Source organism: Schistocerca americana, chromosome 4 (assembly GCF_021461395.2).
Source record: "Schistocerca americana isolate TAMUIC-IGC-003095 chromosome 4, iqSchAmer2.1, whole genome shotgun sequence".
In the NCBI taxonomy this organism is placed as follows: domain Eukaryota; kingdom Metazoa; phylum Arthropoda; class Insecta; order Orthoptera; family Acrididae; genus Schistocerca; species Schistocerca americana.
Genome location: NC_060122.1, coordinates 58,096,472 through 58,116,181, shown reverse-complemented (window position 1 = coordinate 58,116,181; position 19,710 = coordinate 58,096,472).

Sequence of the window (19,710 nt, the reverse complement as noted above, 5' to 3'; positions counted from 1 at the left end):
GAGTCCAGTTTTAGATTCCGATGCTTCACTTCAGGTTTACTGTATCCCATGGACCTTCTTATTGACGATGAAACACAGAAATTACATCCGAATTTAATACAAAAGTCACAATGCCGACTTAAGTACCAGTGGACTGACACTGTAACTTTCTATGATATGAACCTCTCCTGTGAGTCCAGTTTTAGATTCCGATGCTTCACTTCAGGTTTACTGTATCCCTTGGACCTTCTTATTGACGATGAAACACAGAAATTGCTTCCAAATTTAATACAAAAGGCACAATGCCGACTTAAGTAAAAGACGACTGACACTCTAACTCTCTATGATTTGAACCACTACTGTGAGTCCTGTTTTAGACTCCGATGCTTCACTTCAGGTTGACTGTATCCCTTGGACCTTCTTATTGACGATGAAACACAGAAATTGCATCCGAATTTAATACAAAAGGCACAATGCCGACTTATGTACAAGAGGACTGAAACTCTAACTTTCTATGATTTGAACTTCTCCTGTGAGTCCAGTTTTAGATTCCGATGCTTCACTTTGGGTTTACTGTATCCCTTGGACCATCTTATTGACGATGAAACACAGAAATTGCATCCGATTTTAATACAAAAGGCACAATGCCGACTTAAGTACAAGAGGACTGACTCTCTAACATTCTATGATTTGAACCTCACCTGTGTGTCCAGTTTTACATTCCGATGATTCACTTCAGGTTCACTGTATACCTTGGACCTTCTTACTGACGATAAGACACTAAAAATTGCATCCGAATTTAATACAAAAGGCACAATGCCGACTTAAGTACAAGCGGAGTGACACACTAGCTTTCTATGATTTGAACCTCTCCTGTGAGTCCAGTTTGAGATTCCGATGCTTCACTTCAGGTTTACTGTAACCCTTGGACCATCTTCTTGACGATAAAGAACAGAAATTGCATCGGAATTAAATTCAAAAGGCACAATGCCGACTTAAGTACAAGAGGACGGACACTCTCACTTTCTATGATTTGAACTTCTCCTGTGAGTCCAGTTTTAGATTCTGATGATCACCTCAGGTTTACTGTATACCTTGGACCTTCTTATTGACGATGTAACACAGAAATTGCATCCGAAATTAATACACAAGGCACAATGCCGACTTTCGTATAAGAGGACTGACAGTCTCACTTTCTATGATTTGAACCTCTACTGTGGGTCCAGTTTTAGTTTCCGATGCTACACATAAGGTTTACTGTATCCCTTGGACCTTCTTATTGACGATGAAACACAGAAATTTCATCCGAATTTAATACAAAAGCACAGTGCCGACATAAGTACAAGAGGACTGACACTCTAGCTTTCTATGATTTGCCCCTTTCCGAAGAGTCCAGTTTTAGATTCCGATGCTTCAATTCAGGTTAGCTGTTAACCTTGGACCTTCTTACTGACGATGAAACACAGAAATTACATCCGAATTTAATACAAAAGGCACAATGCCGACTTAAGTACAAGAGGACTGGCACTCTAACTTTCTATGATTTGAACATCTCCTGTGAGTCCAGTTTTAAATTTCGATGCTTCACTTCAGGTTTACTGTATACCTTGGACATTCTTAATGACGATGAAACACAGAAATTGCATCCGAACTTTATACAAAAGGCACAATGCCGACTTAAGCACAAGATTACTGACACTCTAACTTTCTATGATTTGAACCCCCCCTGTGAGTCCAGTTTTAGATTCCGATGCTTCACTTCAGGTTTACTGTATCCCTTGGACCTTCTTATTGACGATGAAACACAGAAATTGCATCCGAATTTAATACAAAAGGCACAATGCCGACTTAAGTACAAGAGGACTGGCACTCTAACTTTCTATGATTACAACCTCTCCTGTGAGTCCAGTTTTAGATTCCGATGCTTCACTTCAGGTTCACTGTGTCCCTTGGACCTTCTTATTGACGATGAAACACAGAAATTGCATCGGAATTAAATTCAAAAGGCACAAAGCCGACATAAGTACCAGAAGACTGACACTCTAACTTTCTATGATTTGACTCTCTCCTGTAAGTCCAGTTTACGATTCCGATGCTTCACTTCAGGTTTGCTGTATACCCTGGACCTTCTTATTGGCGATGAAACACAAATATTGCATCCGAATTTAATACAAAAGGCACAATGCCGACTTAAGTACAAGCGTACTGACACTCTAATTTTCTATGATTTTAACCTCTCCAGTGAGTCCAGTTTTAGATTGCGATGCTTCACTTCAGCTTTACTGTAACCCTTGGACCATCTTCTACACGATGAAGCACAGAAATTGCATCGGAATTAAATTCAAAAGGCACAATGCCGAATTATGTACAAGAGGACTGACACTTTAACTTTCTATGATTTGAACCTCTCCTGTGAGTCCAGCTTTAGATTCCGATGCTTCACTTCAGGTTTACTGTATCCCCAGGACCTTCTTATTGACGATGAAACACAGAAATTGCATCCGAATTTAATACAAAAGGCACAATGCCGACTTATGTACAAGAGGACTGAAACTCTAACCTTCTTCGATTTGAACCTCTCATGTGCGTGCAGTTTTAGATTCCGATGCTTCACTTCAGGTTTACTGTATCCCTCGGATCTTCTTATTGACGATGATACACAGAAAATGCATCCGAATTCAAATCAAAAGGCACACTGCCGACTTAGGTACAAGAGGACGGACACTCTCACTTTCTATGATTATAACCTCTCCGGTGAGTCCAGTTTTAGATTCCGATGCTTCACTTCAGGCTTACTGTATACCTTGGACCTTCTTATTGACGATGAAACACAGAAATTGCATCCGAATTTAATACAAAAGTCCCAATACCGAATGAGGTACAAGAGGACTGACACTTTAACTTTCTATGATTTGAACGTCTCCTGAGAGTCCATTTTTAGATTCCGAAGCTTCACCTCAGGTTTACTGTATACCTTGGACCTTCTTATTGATGAAGAAACACAGAAATTGCATCCGAATTAAATACAAGAGGCATAATGCCGTTTTAAGTGCAAGAGGACTAACTCTCTAACTTTCTATGATTTGAACCTCTCCTGTGAGTCCAGTTTTAAATTCCGTGCTTCACTTCAGGTTTACTGTATCCCTTAGACCTTCTTATGGACGATGAAACACAGAAATTGCATCCGAATTTAAAACAAGAGGCACAATGCCGACTTACGTACAAGAGGACTGACACTCTAACTTTCTATGATTCGAACCCCTCCTGAGAGTCCGGTTTTAGATTCAGATGATTCACATCAGGTTTAGTGTATCCCTTGGACATTCTTATTGACGATGAAACACAGAAATTGTATCGGAATTAAATTCAAAAGGCACAATGCCGACTTAAGTACAAGAGGACTGACGCTCTAACTTTCTATGATTTGAACCTCACCTGTGTGTCCAGTTTTACATCCCGATGCTACACTTCAGGTTCACTGTATACCTTGGACCTTCTTATTTACGATGTAACACAAAAATTGCATCCGAATTTAATACAAAAGGCACAATGCCGACTTAAGTACAAGCGGAGTGACACTCTAACTTTCTATGATTTGAGCCTCTCCTGTGAGTCCAGTTTTAGATTCCTATGCTTCACTTCAGTCTTACTGTAACCCTTGGACCATCTTCTTGACTATAAAGCACAGAAATTGCATCGGGATGAAATTCAAAAGGCACAATGCCGACTTAAGTACAAGAGGACGGACACTCTCACTTTTTATGATTTGATTTTCTCCTATGAGTCCAGTTTTAGATTCTGATGCTTCACCTCAGGTTTACTGTATACCTTGGACCTTCTTATTGACGATGAAACACAGAAATTGCATCCGAATTTAATACAAAAGGCACAATGCCGACTTAAGTACAAGAGGACTGGCACTCTAATTTTCTATGATTTCAACCTCTCCTGTGAGTCCAGTTTTAGATTCCGATGCTTCACTTCAGGTTCACTGTGTCCCTTGGACCTTCTTATTGACGATGAAACACAGAAATTGCATCGGAATTAAATTCAAAAGGCACAAAGCCGACATAAGTACAAGCGGAGTGACACTCTAATTTTCTATGATTTGAGCCTCTCCTGTGAGTCCAGTTTTAGATTCCTATGCTTCACTTCAGTCTTACTGTAACCCTTGGACCATCTTCTTGACGATAAAGCACAGAAATTGCATCGGGATGAAATTCAAAAGGCACAATGCCGACTTAAGTACAAGAGGACGGACACTCTCACTTTTTATGATTTGATTTTCTCCTATGAGTCCAGTTTTAGATTCTGATGCTTCACCTCAGGTTTACTGTATACCTTGGACCTTCTTATTGACGATAAAACACAGAAAATGCATCCGAATTTAATACAAGAGGCACAATGCCGACTTAAGTACAAGCGTACTGACACTCTAATTTTCTATGATTTTAACCTCTCCAGTGAGTCCAGTTTTAGATTTCGATGCTTCACTTCAGCTTTACTGTAACCCTTGGACCATCTTCTACACGATGAAGCACAGAAATTGCATCGGAATTAAATTCAAAAGGCACAATGCCGAATTATGTACAAGAGGACTGACACTTTAACTTTCTATGATTTGAACCTCTCCTGTGAGTCCAGCTTTAGATTCCGATGCTTCACTTCAGGTTTACTGTATCCCCAGGACCTTCTTATTGACGATGAAACACAGAAATTGCATCCGAATTTAATACAAAAGGCACAATGCCGACTTATGTACAAGAAGACTGACACTCTAACCTTCTTCGATTTGAACATCTCATGTGCGTGCAGTTTTAGATTCCGATTCTTCACTTCAGGTTTACTGTATCCCTCGGATCTTCTTATTGACGATGATACACAGAAAATGCATCCGAATTCAAATCAAAAGGCACACTGCCGACTTAGGTACAAGAGGACGGACACTCTCACTTTCTATGATTATAACCTCTCCGGTGAGTCCAGTTTTAGATTATGATGCTTCACTTCAGGCTTACTGTATACCTTGGACCTTCTTATTGACGATGAAACACAGAAATTGCATCCGAATTTAATACAAAAGTCCCAATACCGAATGAGGTACAAGAGGACTGACACTTTAACTTTCTATGATTTGAACGTCTCCTGAGAGTCCATTTTTAGATTCCGAAGCTTCACCTCAGGTTTACTGTATACCTTGGACCTTCTTATTGATGATGAAACACAGAAATTGCATCCGAATTAAATACAAGAGGCATAATGCCGTTTTAAGTGCAAGAGGACTAACTCTCTAACTTTCTATGATTTGAACCTCTCCTGTGAGTCCAGTTTTAAATTCCGTGCTTCACTTCAGGTTTACTGTATCCCTTAGACCATCTTATGGACGATGAAACACAGAAATTGCATCCGAATTTAATACAAGAGGCACAATGCCGACTTACGTACAAGAGGACTGACACTCTAACTTTCTATGATTCGAACCCCTCCTGAGAGTCCAGTTTTAGATTGAGATGCTTCACATCAGGTTTAGTGTATCCCTTGGACATTCTTATTGACGATGAAACACAGAAATTGTATCGGAATTAAATTCAAAAGGCACAATGCCGACTTAAGTACAAGAGGACTGACGCTCTAACTTTCTATGATTTGAACCTCACCTGTGTGTCCAGTTTTACATCCCGATGCTTCACTTCAGGTACACAGTATACCTTGGACCTTCTTATTTACGATGTATCACAAAAATTGCATCCGAATTTAATACAAAAGGCACAATGCCGACTTAAGTACAAGCGGAGTGACACTCTAACTTCCTATGATTTGAGCCTCTCCTGTGAGTCCAGTTTTAGATTCCTATGCTTCACTTCAGTCTTACTGTAACCCTTGGACCATCTTCTTGACGATAAAGAACAGAAATTGCATCGGGATGAAATTCAAAAGGCACAATGCCGACTTAAGTACAAGAGGACGGACACTCTCACTTTTTATGATTTGATTTTCTCCTATGAGTCCAGTTTTAGATTCTGATGCTTCACCTCAGGTTTACTGTATACCTTGGACCTTCTTAATGTCGATAAAACACAGAAAATGCATCCGAATTTAATACAAGAGGCACAATGCCGACTTTCGTACAAGAGGGCTGACAGTCTCACTTTCTATGATTTGAACCTCTCCTGTGAGTCCAGTTTTAGTTTCCGATGCTTCACTTAAGGTTTACTGTATCCCTTGGACCTTCTTATTGACGATGAAACACAGAAATTACATCCGAATTTAATACAAAAGCACAATGCCGACATAAGTAAAAGACGACTGACACTCTAACTTTCTATGATTTGCACCTTTCCTAAGAGTCCTATTTTAGATTCCGATGCTTCACTTTGGGTTAGCTGTATACCTTGGACCTTCTTACTGACGATGAAACACAGAAATTGCATCCAAATTTAATACAAAAGGCACAATTCCGACTAAAGTAAATGAGGACTGACACTCTAACTTTCTATGATTTGAACCTCTCCTGTGAGTCCAGTTTTAGATTCCGATGCTTCACTTCAGGTTGACTGTATCCCTTGGACCTTCTTATTGACGATGAAACACAGAAATTGCATCCGAATTTAATACAAAAGGCACAATGCCGACTTAAGTACAAGAGGACTGAAACTCTAACTTTCTATGATTTGAACCTCTTCTGTGAGTCCAGTTTTAGATTCCGATGCTTCACTTTAGGTTTACTGTATCCCTTGGACCTTCTTATTGACGATGAAACACAGAAATTGCATCCGAATTTAATACAAAAGGCACAATGCCGACTTAAGTACAAGAGGACTGACTCTGTATCTTTCTATGATTTGAACCTCTCCTGTGAGTCCAGTTTTAGATTCCGATGCCTCACTTCACGTTTACTGTATCCCTTGGAAATTCTTATTGACGATGAAACACAGAAATTGCATCCGAATTTAATACAAAAGGCACAATTCCAACTTAAGTACAAGAGGACTGACACTCTAACTTTCTATGATTTGAACCTCTCCTGTGCGTCCAGTTTTAGATTTCGATGCTTCACTTCAGGTTTACTGTATCCCTTGGACCTTGTAATTGACGATGAAACACAGAAATAGCATCCGAATTTAATACAAAATGCACAATGCCGACTTAAGTACAAGAGGACTGACACTCTAACTTTCTTTGATTTGAACCACTCCTGTGAGTCCAGTTTTAGATTCCGATGCTTCACTTCAGGTTTACTGTATACCTTAGACCTTCTTATTGACGATGAAGCATAGAAATTGCATCTGAATTGAATTCAAAGGGCACAATGCCGACTTAAGTACAAGAGGACTGACACTCTAACTTTCAATGATTTGAACCTCTCCTGTGAATCCAGTTTTAGATTCCGATGCTTCACTTCATTTTTACTATATACCTTAGACCTTCTTATTGACAATGAAGCATACAAATTGCATCGGAATTGAATTCAAAAGGCACAATGCCGACTTAAGTACAAGAGGACTGACACTCTAACTTTCTATGATTTGAATCCCTCCTGTGAGTCCAGTTTTAGATTCCGATGCTTCACTTCAGGTTTACTGTATCCCCTGGACCTTCTTACTGACGATGAAACACAGAATTTGCATCCGAATTTAATACAAAGGGCACAATGCCGACTTATGTACAAGAGGACTGACACTCTAACTTTCTTTGATTTGAACCTCTCATGTGCGTCCAGTTTTAGATTCCGATGCTTCATTTTGTTTTTACTGTATCCCTTGGACCTTCTTATTGACGATGAAACACAGAAATTGCATCCGAATTTAATACAAAAGGCACAATGCCGACTTAAGTACAAGAGGACTGACTCTCTAACTTTCAATGATTTGAACCTCTCCTGTGAGTCCAGTTTTAGATTCCAATGCTTCACTTCAGGTTTACTGTATACCTTGGAAATTCTTATTGACGATGAAACACAGAAATTGGATCCGAATTTAATACAAAAAGCACAATTCCAACTTAAGTACAAGAGGACTGACACTCTAACTTTCTATGATTTGAACCTCTGCGGTGAGTCCAGTTTTAGATTTCGATGCTTCACTCAGGTTTACTGTATCCCTTGGACCTTCTTATTGAGGATGAAACACAGAAATAGCATCCGAATTTAATACAAAATGCACAATGCCGACATAAGTACAAGAGGACAGACACTGTAACTTTCTTTGATTGAAACCTCTCCTGTGAGTCCAGTTTCAGATTCCGATGCTTCACTTCTGGTTTACTGTATACCTTAGACCTTCTTATTGACCATGATGCATAGAAATTGCATCGGAATTGAATTCGAAAGGCACAATCCCGACTTAAGTACAAGAGGACTGACACTCTAACTTTCAATGATTTGAACCTCTCCTGTGAGTCCAGTTTTAGATTCCGATGCTTCACTACATTTTTTCTATATACCTTAGACCTTCTTATTAACGATTAAGCATAGAAATTGCATCGGAATTGAATTCAAAAGGCACAATGCCGACTTAAGTACAAGAGGACCGACACTCTAACTATCTATGATTTGAAACTCTCCTGTGAGTCCAGTTTTAGATTCCGATGCTTCACTTCAGGTTTACTGTATCCCTTGGACCTTCTTATTGACGATGAAACACAGAGATTGCATCGGAATTTAATACAAAATGCACAATGCCGACTTAAGTACAAGTGGACTGACACTGTAACTTTCTATGATATGAACCTCTTCTGGGAGTCCAGTTTTAGATTCCGATGCTCCACATCAGGTTTATTGTATCCCTTGGACCTTCATATTGACGATGATACACAGAAATTGCATCCAAATTTAATACAAAAGGCACAATGCCGACTTCAGTAAATGAGGACTGACACTCTAACTTTCTATGATTTGAACCTCTCCTGTGAGTCCAGTTTTAGATTCCGATGCTTCACTTCAGGTTTAGTGTAACCCTTGGACCATCTTCTTGACGATAATGCACAGAAATTGCATCGGAATTAAATTCAAAAGGCGCAATGCCGACTGAAGTACATGCGGAATGAAACTCTAACTTTCTATGATTTGAACCTCTGCTGTGAGTCCAGTTTTAAATTCCGATGCTTCACTTTGGGTTTACTGTATCCCTTGGACCTTCTTATTGATGATGAAACACAGAAATTGCATCCGAATTTAATACAAAAGGCACAATTCCAACTTAAGTACAAGAGGACTGACTCTCTAACTTTCTATGATTTGAGCCTCTCCTTTGAGTCCAGTTTTAGATTTCGATGCTTCACTTCAGGTTTACTGTATCCCTTGGAAATTCTTATTGACGACGAAACACAGAAGTTGTATCCGAATTTAATACAAAAAGCACAACTCCAACTTAAGTACAAGAGGACTCACACTCTAACTTTCTATGATTTGAGCCTCTCCTTTGAGTCCAGTTTTACATTTCGATGCTTCACTTCAGGTATACTGTATGCGTTGGACCTTCTTATTGACGATGAAACACAGAAATAGCATCCGAATTTAATACAAAATGCACAATGCCGACTTAAGTACAAGAGGACTGACACTCTAACTTTCTTTGATTTGAACCTCTCCTGTGAGTCCAGTTTAAGATTCCGATGCTTCACATCAGGTTTACTGTATACCTTAGACCTACTTATTGACGATGAAGCATAAAAGATGCATCGGAACTGAATTCAAAAGGCACAATGCCGACTTAAGTACAAGAGGACTGACACTCTAACATTCAATGATTTGAACCTCTCCTGTGAGTCCAGTTTTAGATTCCGATGCTTCACTTCATTTTTACTATGTACCTTAGACCTTCTTATTGACGTAGAAGCATAGAAATTGCATTGGAATTGAATTCAAAAGGGACAATGCCGACTTAAGTACAAGAGGACAGACACTCTAACTTTCTATGATTTGAACCTCTCCTGTGAGTCCAGTTTTAGATTCCGATGCTTTACTTCATGATTACTGTATCCCTTGGACCCTCTTATTGACGATGAAACTCAGAAATTGCATCCGAATTTAATACAAAAGGCACAATGCCGACTTAAGTACAAGCGGACTGACACTCTAACTTTCTATGATTTTAACCTCTCCAGTGAGTCCAGTTTTAGATTCCGATGCTTCACTTCAGCTTTACTGTAGCCCTTGGACCATCTTCTTCACGATGAAGCACAGAAATTGCATCGGAATTAAATTCAAAAGGCACAATGCCAATTTAAGTACAAGAGGACTGACACTCTAAATTTCTATCATTTGAACATCTCCTGTGAGTCCAGTTTTAGATTCCGATGCTTCACTTCAGGTTTACTGTATCCCCAGGACCTTCTTATTGACGATGAAACACAGAAATTCCATCCGAATTTAATACAAAAGGCACAATGCCGACTTATGTACAAGAGGACTGATACTCTATCTTTCTTTGATTTGAACCTCTCATGTGCGTCCAGTTTTAGATTCCGATGCTTCACTTCAGGTTTACTGTATCCCTCGGACCTTCTTATTGACGATGAAACACAGAAAATGCATCCGAATTCAAATCAAAAGGCACACTGCGACTTAAGTACAAGAGGACGGACACTCTCACTTTCTATGATTATAACCTCTCCGGTGAGTCCAGTTTTAGATTCCGATGCTTCACTTCAGGTTTACTGTATACCTTGGACCTTCTTATTGACGATGAAACACAGAAATTGCATCCGAATTTAATACAAAAGTCCCAATGCCGAATGAGGTACAACAGGACTGACACTCTAACTTTCTATGATTTGAACGTCTCCTGAGAGTCCAGTTTTAGATTTCGATTCTTTACCTCAGGTTTACTGTATCCCTTGGACCATCTTATTGACGATGAAACACAGAAATAGCATCCGAATTTAATACAAAATGCACAATACCGACTTAAGTACAAGAGGACTAACACACTAACTTTCTTTGATTTGAACCTCTCCTGTGAGTCCAGTTTTAGATTCCGATGCTTCACTTCAGGTTTAATGTATACCTTAGACCTTCTTATTGACGATGAAGCATAGGAATTGCATCGGAATTGAATACAAAACGCACAATGCGACTTAAGTACAAGATGACTGACACTCTAACTTTCAATGATTTGAACCTCTCCTGTGAGTCCAGTTTTAGATTCCGATGCATCACTTCATTTTTACTATATACCTTAGACCTTCTTATTGACGATGCAGCATAGAAATTGCATCGGAATTGAATCCAAAAGGCACAATGCCGACTTAAGTACAAGAGGACTGACACTCTAACTTTCTATGATTTGAACGTCTCCTGAGAGTCCAGTTTTAGATTTCGATTCTTTACCTCAGGTTTACTGTATCCCTTGGACCTTCTTATTGACGATGAAACACAGAAATAGCATCCGAATTTAATACAAAAGGCACAATGCCGAGTTAAGTACAAGAGGACTGACACTCTAACTTACTATGATTTGAACCTCTCCTGTGAGTCCAGTTTTATATTCCGATGCTTCACTTCAGGTTTACTGTATCCCTTGGACCTTCTTATGGTCGATGAAACACAGAAATTACATCCGAATTTAATACAAAAGGCACAATGCCGACTTAAGTACAAGTGGACTGACACTTAACTTTCTATGATATGAACCTCTCCTGTGACTCCAGTTTTAGATTCCGATGCTTCACTTAAGTTTTACTGTATCCCTTGGACCTTCTTATTGACGATGAAACACAGAAATTTCATCCGAATTTAATACAAAAGCACAATGCCGACATAAGTACAGGAGGACTGACACTCTAACTTTCTATGATTTGCACCTCTCCTGTGAGTCCAGTTTTAGATTCCGATGCTTCACTTCAGGTTTACTGTATCCCTTGGACATTCTTATTGACAATGAATCACAGAAATTGCATCCGAATTTAATACAAAATTCACAATGCCGACTTAAGTACAAGAGGACTGACTCTCTAACTTTCTATGATTTGAACCTCTCCTGTGAGTCCAGTTTTAGATTCCGATGCTTCACTTCAGGTTTACTGTATCCCTTGGAAATTCTTATTGACGATGAAACACAGAAATTGCATCCGAATTTAATACAAAAGGCACAATTCCAACTTAAGTACAAGAGGACTGACACCCTAACTTTCTATGATTTGAACCTCTCCTGTGAGTCCAGTTATAGATTTCGATGCTTTACTTCAGGTTAACTGTATCCCTTGGACCTTCATATTGACGATGAAACACACAAATAGCATCCAAATTTAATACAAAATGCACAATGCCGACTTAAGTACAAGAGGACTGACACACTAACTTTCTTTGATTTGAACCTCTCCTGTGAGTCCAGTTTTAGATTCCGATGCTTCACTTCAGGTTTACTGTATACCTTAGACCTTGTTATTAACGATGAAGCATAGAAATTGCATCGGAATTGAATACAAAATGCACAATGCCGATTTAAGTACAAGATGACTGACACTCTAACTTTCAATGATTTGAACCTCTCCTGTGAGTCCAGTTTTAGATTCCGATGCTTCACTTCATTTTTACTATATACCTTAGACCTTCTTATTGACAATGCAGCATAGAAATTGCATCGGAATTGAATTCAAAAAGCACAATGCCGACTTAAGTACAAGAGGACTGACACTCTAACTATCTATGATTTGAACCTCTCCTGTGAGTCCAGTTTTAGATTCCTATGCTTCACTTCAGGTTTACTGAATCCCTTGGACCTTCCTATTGACGATGAGACACAGAGATTGCATCCGAATGTAATACAAAATGCACAATGCCGACTTAAGTACAAGGGGAATGACACTCTAACTTTCTATGATTTGAACCTCTCCTGTGAGTCCAGTTTTAGATTCCGATGCTTTACTTCATGTTTACTGTATCCCTTGGATCCTCTTATTGCCGATGAAACACAGAAATTGCATCCGAATTCAATACAAAAGGCACAATGCCGAGTTAAGTACAGGAGGACTGACACTCTAACTTACTATGATTTGAACCTCTCCTGTGAGTCCAGTTTTAGTTTCCGATGCTTCACTTCAGGTTTACTGTATCCCTTGGACCTTCTTATTGACGATGAAACACAGAAATTACATCCGAATTTAATACAAAAAGCACAATGCCGACTTAAGTACAAGTGGACTGACACTAACACTTTCTATGATATGAACCTCTCCTGTGAGTCCAGTTTTAGATTCCGATGCTTCACTTCAGGTTTACTGTATCCCTTGGACCTTCTTATTGACGATGAAACACAGAAATTGCATCCAAATGTAATACAAAAGGCACAATGCCGACTAAAGTACAAGAGGACTGAAACTCTAACTTTCTATGATTTGAACCTCTCCTGTGAGTCCAGTTTAAGAATCCGATGCTTCACTTTGGGTTAACTGTATCCCTTGGACATTCTTATTGACGATGAAACACAGAAATTGCATCCGAATTTAATACAAAAGGCACAATGCCGACTTAAGTACAAGAGGACTGACTCTCTTACTTTCTATGATTTGAACCTCTCCTGTGAGTCCAGTTTTAGATTCCGATGCTTCACTTCAGGTTTACTGTATCCCTTGGAAATTCTTATTGACGATGAAACACAGAAATTGCATCCGAATTTAATACAAAAGGCACAATTCCAACTTAAGTACAAGAGGACTGACACCCTAACTTTCTATGATTTGAACCTCTCCTGTGAGTCCAGTTTTAGATTTCGATGCTTTACTTCAGGTTTACTGTATCCCTTGGACCTTCTTATTGACGATGAAACACAGAAATAGCATCCGAATTTAATACAAAATGCACAATGCCGACTTAAGTACAAGAGGACTGACACACTAACTTTCTTTGATTTGAACCTCTCCTGTGAGTCCAGTTTTAGATTCCGATGCTTCACTTCAGGTTTACTGTATACCTTAGACCTTCTTATTGACAATGCAGCATAGAAATTGCATCGGAATTGAATTCAAAACGCACAATGCCGACCCAAGTACAAGACGACTGAAACTCTAACTTTCTATGATTTGAACCACTCCTGTGAGTCTAGTTTTAGATTCCGATGCTTCACTTTGGGTTTACTGTATCCCTTGGACCTTCTTATTGACGATGAAACACAGAAATTGCATCCGAATTTAATACAAAAGGCACAATGCCGACTAAAGTACAAGAGGACTGGCTCTCTAACTTTCTATGATTTGAACCTTTCCTGTGAGTCCAGTTTTAGATTCCGATGTTTTACTTCATGTTTACTGTATCCCTTGGACCCTCTTATTGACGATGAAACACAGAAATTGCATCCGAAAGTAATACAAAAGGCACAATGCCGACTTAAGTACAAGCGGACTGACACTCTAACTTTCTATGATTTGAACCTCTCCTGTGAGTCCAGTTTTAGATTCCGATGCTTCACTTCAGGTTTACTGTATCCCTTGGACCTTCTTATTGACGATGAAACACAGAAATTGCATCCAAATTTAATACAAAAGGCACAATGCCGACTTATGTAAATGAGGAATGACACTCTAACTTTCTATGATTTGAACCTCTCCTGTGAGTCCAGTTTTAGATTCCGATGCTTCACTTCAGGTTGACTGTATCCCTTGGACCTTCTTATTGACGATGAAACACAGAAATTGCATCCGAATTTAATACAAAAGGCACAATGCCGACTTAAGTACAAGAGGACTGAAACTCTAACTATCTATGATTTGAACCTCTCCTGTGAGTCCAGTTTTAGATTCCGATGCTTCACTTTGGGTTTACTGTACCCCTTGGACCATCTTCTTGACGATAAAGCTCAGAAATTGCGTCGGAATTAAATTCAAAAGGCACAATGCCGACTTAAGTAAAAGAGGACGGACACTCTAACTTTCCATGGTTTGAACCCATCCTGTGAGTCCAGTTTTAGTTTCCGATGCTTCACTTAAGGTTTACTGTACCCCTTGGACCTTCTTATTGACGATGAAACACAGAAATTTCATCCGAATTTAATACAAAAGCACAATGCCGACATAAGTGCAAGAGGACTGACACTCAAAGTTTCTATGATTTGCACCTTTCCTAAGAGTCCAGGTTTAGATTCCGATGCTTCACTTCAGGTTAGCTGTATACCTTGGACCTTCTTACTGACGATGAAACACTGAAATTACATCCGAATTTAATACAAACGGCACAATGCCGACTTAAGTACAAGAGGACTGACACTCTGACTTTCTATGATTTGAAACTCTCCAGTGAATCCAGTTTTAAATTTCGATGCTTCACTTCAGGTTTACTGTATACCTTGGACCTTCTTAATGACGATGAAACACAGAAATTGCATCCGAATTTTATACAAAGGCACAATGCCGACTTAAGCACAAGAGGACTGTCACTCTAACTTTCCATGGTTTGAACCCATCCTGTGAGTCCAGTTTTAGATTCCGATGCTTCACTTCAGGTTTACTGTATCCCTTGGACCTTCTTATTGATGATGAAACACAGAAATTGCATCCGAATTTAATACAAAAGGCATAATGCCGACTTAAGTACAAGAGAACTGACACTCTAACTTTCTACGATTTGAACCTCTCCTGTGAGTCCTGTTTAAGATTCAGATGCTTCACTTCAGGTTGACTGTATCCCTTGGACCTTCTTATTGACGATGAAACACAGAAATTGCATCCGAATTTAATACAAAAGGCACAATGCCGACTAAAGTACAAGAGGACTGAAACTCTAACTTTCTATGATTTGAATCTTTCCTGTGAGTCCAGTTTTAGATTCCGATGCTTCACTTTGGGTTTACTGTATCCCTTGGACCTTCTTATTGACGATGAAACACAGAAATTGCATCCGAATTTAATACAAAAGGCACATTGCCGACTTAAGTACAAGAGGACTGACTCTCTAACTTTCTATGATTTGAACCTCTCCTGTGAGTCCAGTTTTAGATTCCGATGCTTCACTTCAGGTTTACTGTATCCCTAGGAAATTCTTATTGACGATGAAACACAGAAATTTCATCCGAATGTAATACAAAAGGCACAATTCCAACTTAAGTACAAGAGGACTGACACTCTTACTTTCTATGATTTGAACCTCTCCTGTGAGTCCAGTTTTAGATTTCGATGCTTCACTTCAGGTTTATCGTATCCCTTGGACCTTCTTATTGACGATGAAACACAGAAATAGCATCCGAATTTTATACAAAATGCACAATGCCGACTTAAGTACAAGAGGACTGACACTCTAACTTTCTTTGATTTGAACCTCTCCAGTGAGTCCAGTTTTAGATTCCGATGCTTCACCTCAGGTTTACTGTATACCTTAGACCTTCTTATTGACGATGAAGCATAGAAATTGCATCGCAATTGAACTCAAAAGGCACAATGCCGACTTTAGTACAAGAGGACTGACACTGTAACATTCTATGATATGAACATCTCCTGTGAGTCCAGTTTTAGATTCCGATGCTTCACTTCAGGTTTACTGTATCCCTTGGACCTTCGTATTGACGATGAAACACAGGAATTGCTTCCAAAATTAATACAAAAGGCACAATGCCGACTTAAGTACAAGAGGACTGACACTCTAACTTTCTACGATTTGAAGCTCTCCTGTGAGTCCTGTTTAAGATAAAGATGCTTCACTTCAGGTTGACTGTATCCCTTGGACCTTCTTATTGACGATGACACACAGCAATTTCATCCGATTTTAATACAAAAGCACAATGCCGACATAAGTACAAGAGGACTTACACTCTAACTTTCCATGATTTGCACCTTTCCTAAGAGTCCAGTTTTAGATTCCGATGCTTCACTTCAGGTTAGCTGTATACCTTGGACCTTCTTACTGACGATAAAACACAGAAATTACATCCGAATTTAATACAAAAGGCACAATGCCGACTTAAGTACAAGCGGACTGACACTCTAACTTTCTATGATTTGAACCTCTCCTATGAGTCCAGTTTTAGATTCCGATGCTTCACTTTGGGTTTACTGTATCCCTTGGACCTTCTTATTGACGATGAAACACAGAAATGGCATCCGAATTTAATACAAAAGGCACAATGCCGACTTAAGTACAAGAGGACTGACTCTCTAACTTTCTATGATTTGAACCTCTCCTGTGAGTCTAGTTTTAGATTCCGATGCTTCACTTCAGGTCTACTGTATCCCTTGGAAATTCTTATTGACGATGAAACACAGAAATTGCATCTGAATTTAATACAAAAGGCACAATTCCAACTTAAGTACAAGAGGACTGACAATCTAACTTTCTATGATTTGAACCTCTCCTGTGAGTCCTGTTTAAGATACCGATGCTTCACTTCAGGTTGACTGTATCCCTTGGACCTTCTTATTGACGATGAAACACAGAAATTGCATCCGAATTTAATACGAAAGGCACAATGCCGACTAAAGTACAAGAGGACTGAAACTCTAACTTTCTATGATTTGAACCTCTCCTGTTTGTCCAGTTTTAGATTCCGATGCTTCACTTTGGGTTTACTGTATCCCTTGGACCTTCTTATTGACGATGAAACACAGAAATTCCATCCGAATTGAATACAAAAGGCACAACGCCGACTTAAGTACAAGAGGACTGACTCTCTAACTTTCTATGATTTGAACCTCTCCTGTGAGTCCAGTTTTAGATTCCGATGCTTCACTTCAGGTTTACTGTATCCCTAGGAAATTCTTATTGACGATGAAACACAGAAACTGTATCCGAATGTAATACAAAAGGCACAATTCCAACTTAAGTACAAGAGGACTGACACTCTAATATTCTATGATTTGAACCTGTCCTGTGAGTCCAGTTTTAGATTTCGATGCTTCACTTCAGGTTTACCGTATCCCTTGGACCTTCTTATTGACGATGAAACACAGAAATAGCATCCGAATTTAATACAAAATGCACAATGCCGACTTAAGTACAAGAGGACTGACACTCTAACTTTCTTTCATTTGAACCTCTCCTGTGAGTCCAGTTTTAGATTCCGATGCTTCACTTTGGGTTTACTGTATCCCTTGGACCTTCTTATTGACGATGAAACACAGAAATTGCATCCGAATTTAATACAAAAGGCACAATGACGACTAAAGTACAAGAGGACTTACTCTCTAACTTTCTATGATTTGAACCTCACATGTCTGTCCAGTTTTACATCCCAATGCTTCACTTCAGGTTCACTGTATACCTTGGACCTTCTTATTGACGATGAAATACAAAAATTGCATCCGAAATTAATACAAAAGGCACAATGCCGACTTAAGTACAAGCGGAGTGACACTCTAAATTTCTATGACTTGAATGTCTCCTGTGAGTCCAGTTTTAGATTCGGATGCTTAACTTCAGGTTTACTGCAACCCTTGGAACATCTTCTTGACGATAAAGCACAGAAATTGCATCGGAATTAAATTCAAAGGGCACAATGCCGACTTAAGTGCCAGAGGACGGACACTCTCACTCTCTATGATTTCAACTTCTCCTGTGAGTCCAATTTTTTGATTCTGATGCTATGATTTGAACCTGTCCTGTGAGTCCAGTTTTAGATTTCGATGCTTCACTTCAGGTTTACCGTATCCCTTGGACCTTCTTATTGACGATGAAACACAGAAATAGCATCCGAATTTAATACAAAATGCACAATGCCGACTTAAGTACAAGAGGACTGACACTCTAACTTTCTTTGATTTGAACCTCTCCTGTGAGTCCAGTTTTAGATTCCGATGTTTCACTTCAGGTTCACTGTATACCTTAGACCTTCTTATTGACGATGAAGCATAGAAATTGCATCGGAATTGAATTCAAAAGGCACAATGCCGACTTAAGTACAAGAGGACTGACACTCTAACTATCTATGATTTGGACCTCTCCTGTGAGTCCAGTTTTAGATTCCGATGCTTCCCTTCAGGTTCACTGTATACCTTGGACCTTCTTATTGACGATGAAACACAAAAATTGCATCCGAAATTAATACAAAAGGCACAACGCCGACTTAAGTACAAGCGGAGTGACACTCTAAATTTCTACGATTTGAACGTCTCCTGTGAGTCCAGTTTTAGATTCGGATGCTTCACTTCAGGTTTACTGTAACCCTTGGACCATCTTCTTGACGATAAAGCACAGAAATTGCATCGGAATTAAATTCAAAGGGCACAATGCCGACTTAAGTGCCAGAGGACGGACACTCTCACTCTCTATGATTTGAACTTCTCCTGTGAGTCCAATTTTTTGATTCTGTTGCTTCACCTCAGGTTAACTGTATACCTTGGACCTTCTTATTGACGATGAAACACAGAAATTGCATCCGAATTTAATACAAGTGGCACAATGCCGACTTTCATACAACAGGACTGACAGTCTCACTTTCTATGATTTGAACCTCTCCTGTGAGTCCAGTTTTAGTTTCTGATGCTTCACTTAAGGTTTACTGTATCCCTTGGACCTTCTTATTGACGATGACACACAGAAATTTCATCCGATTTTAATACAAAAGCACAATGCCGACATAAGTACAAGAGAACTTACACTCTAACTTTCTATGATTTGCACCTTTCCTAAGAGTCCAGTTTTAGATTCCGATGCTTCACTTCAGGTTAGCTGTATACCTTGGACCTTCTTACTGACGATAAAACACAGAAATTAAGTCCGAATTTAATACAAAAGGCACAATGCCGACTTAAGTACAAGCGGACTGACACTGTAACTTTCTATGATTTGAACCTCTCCTGTGAGTCCAGTTT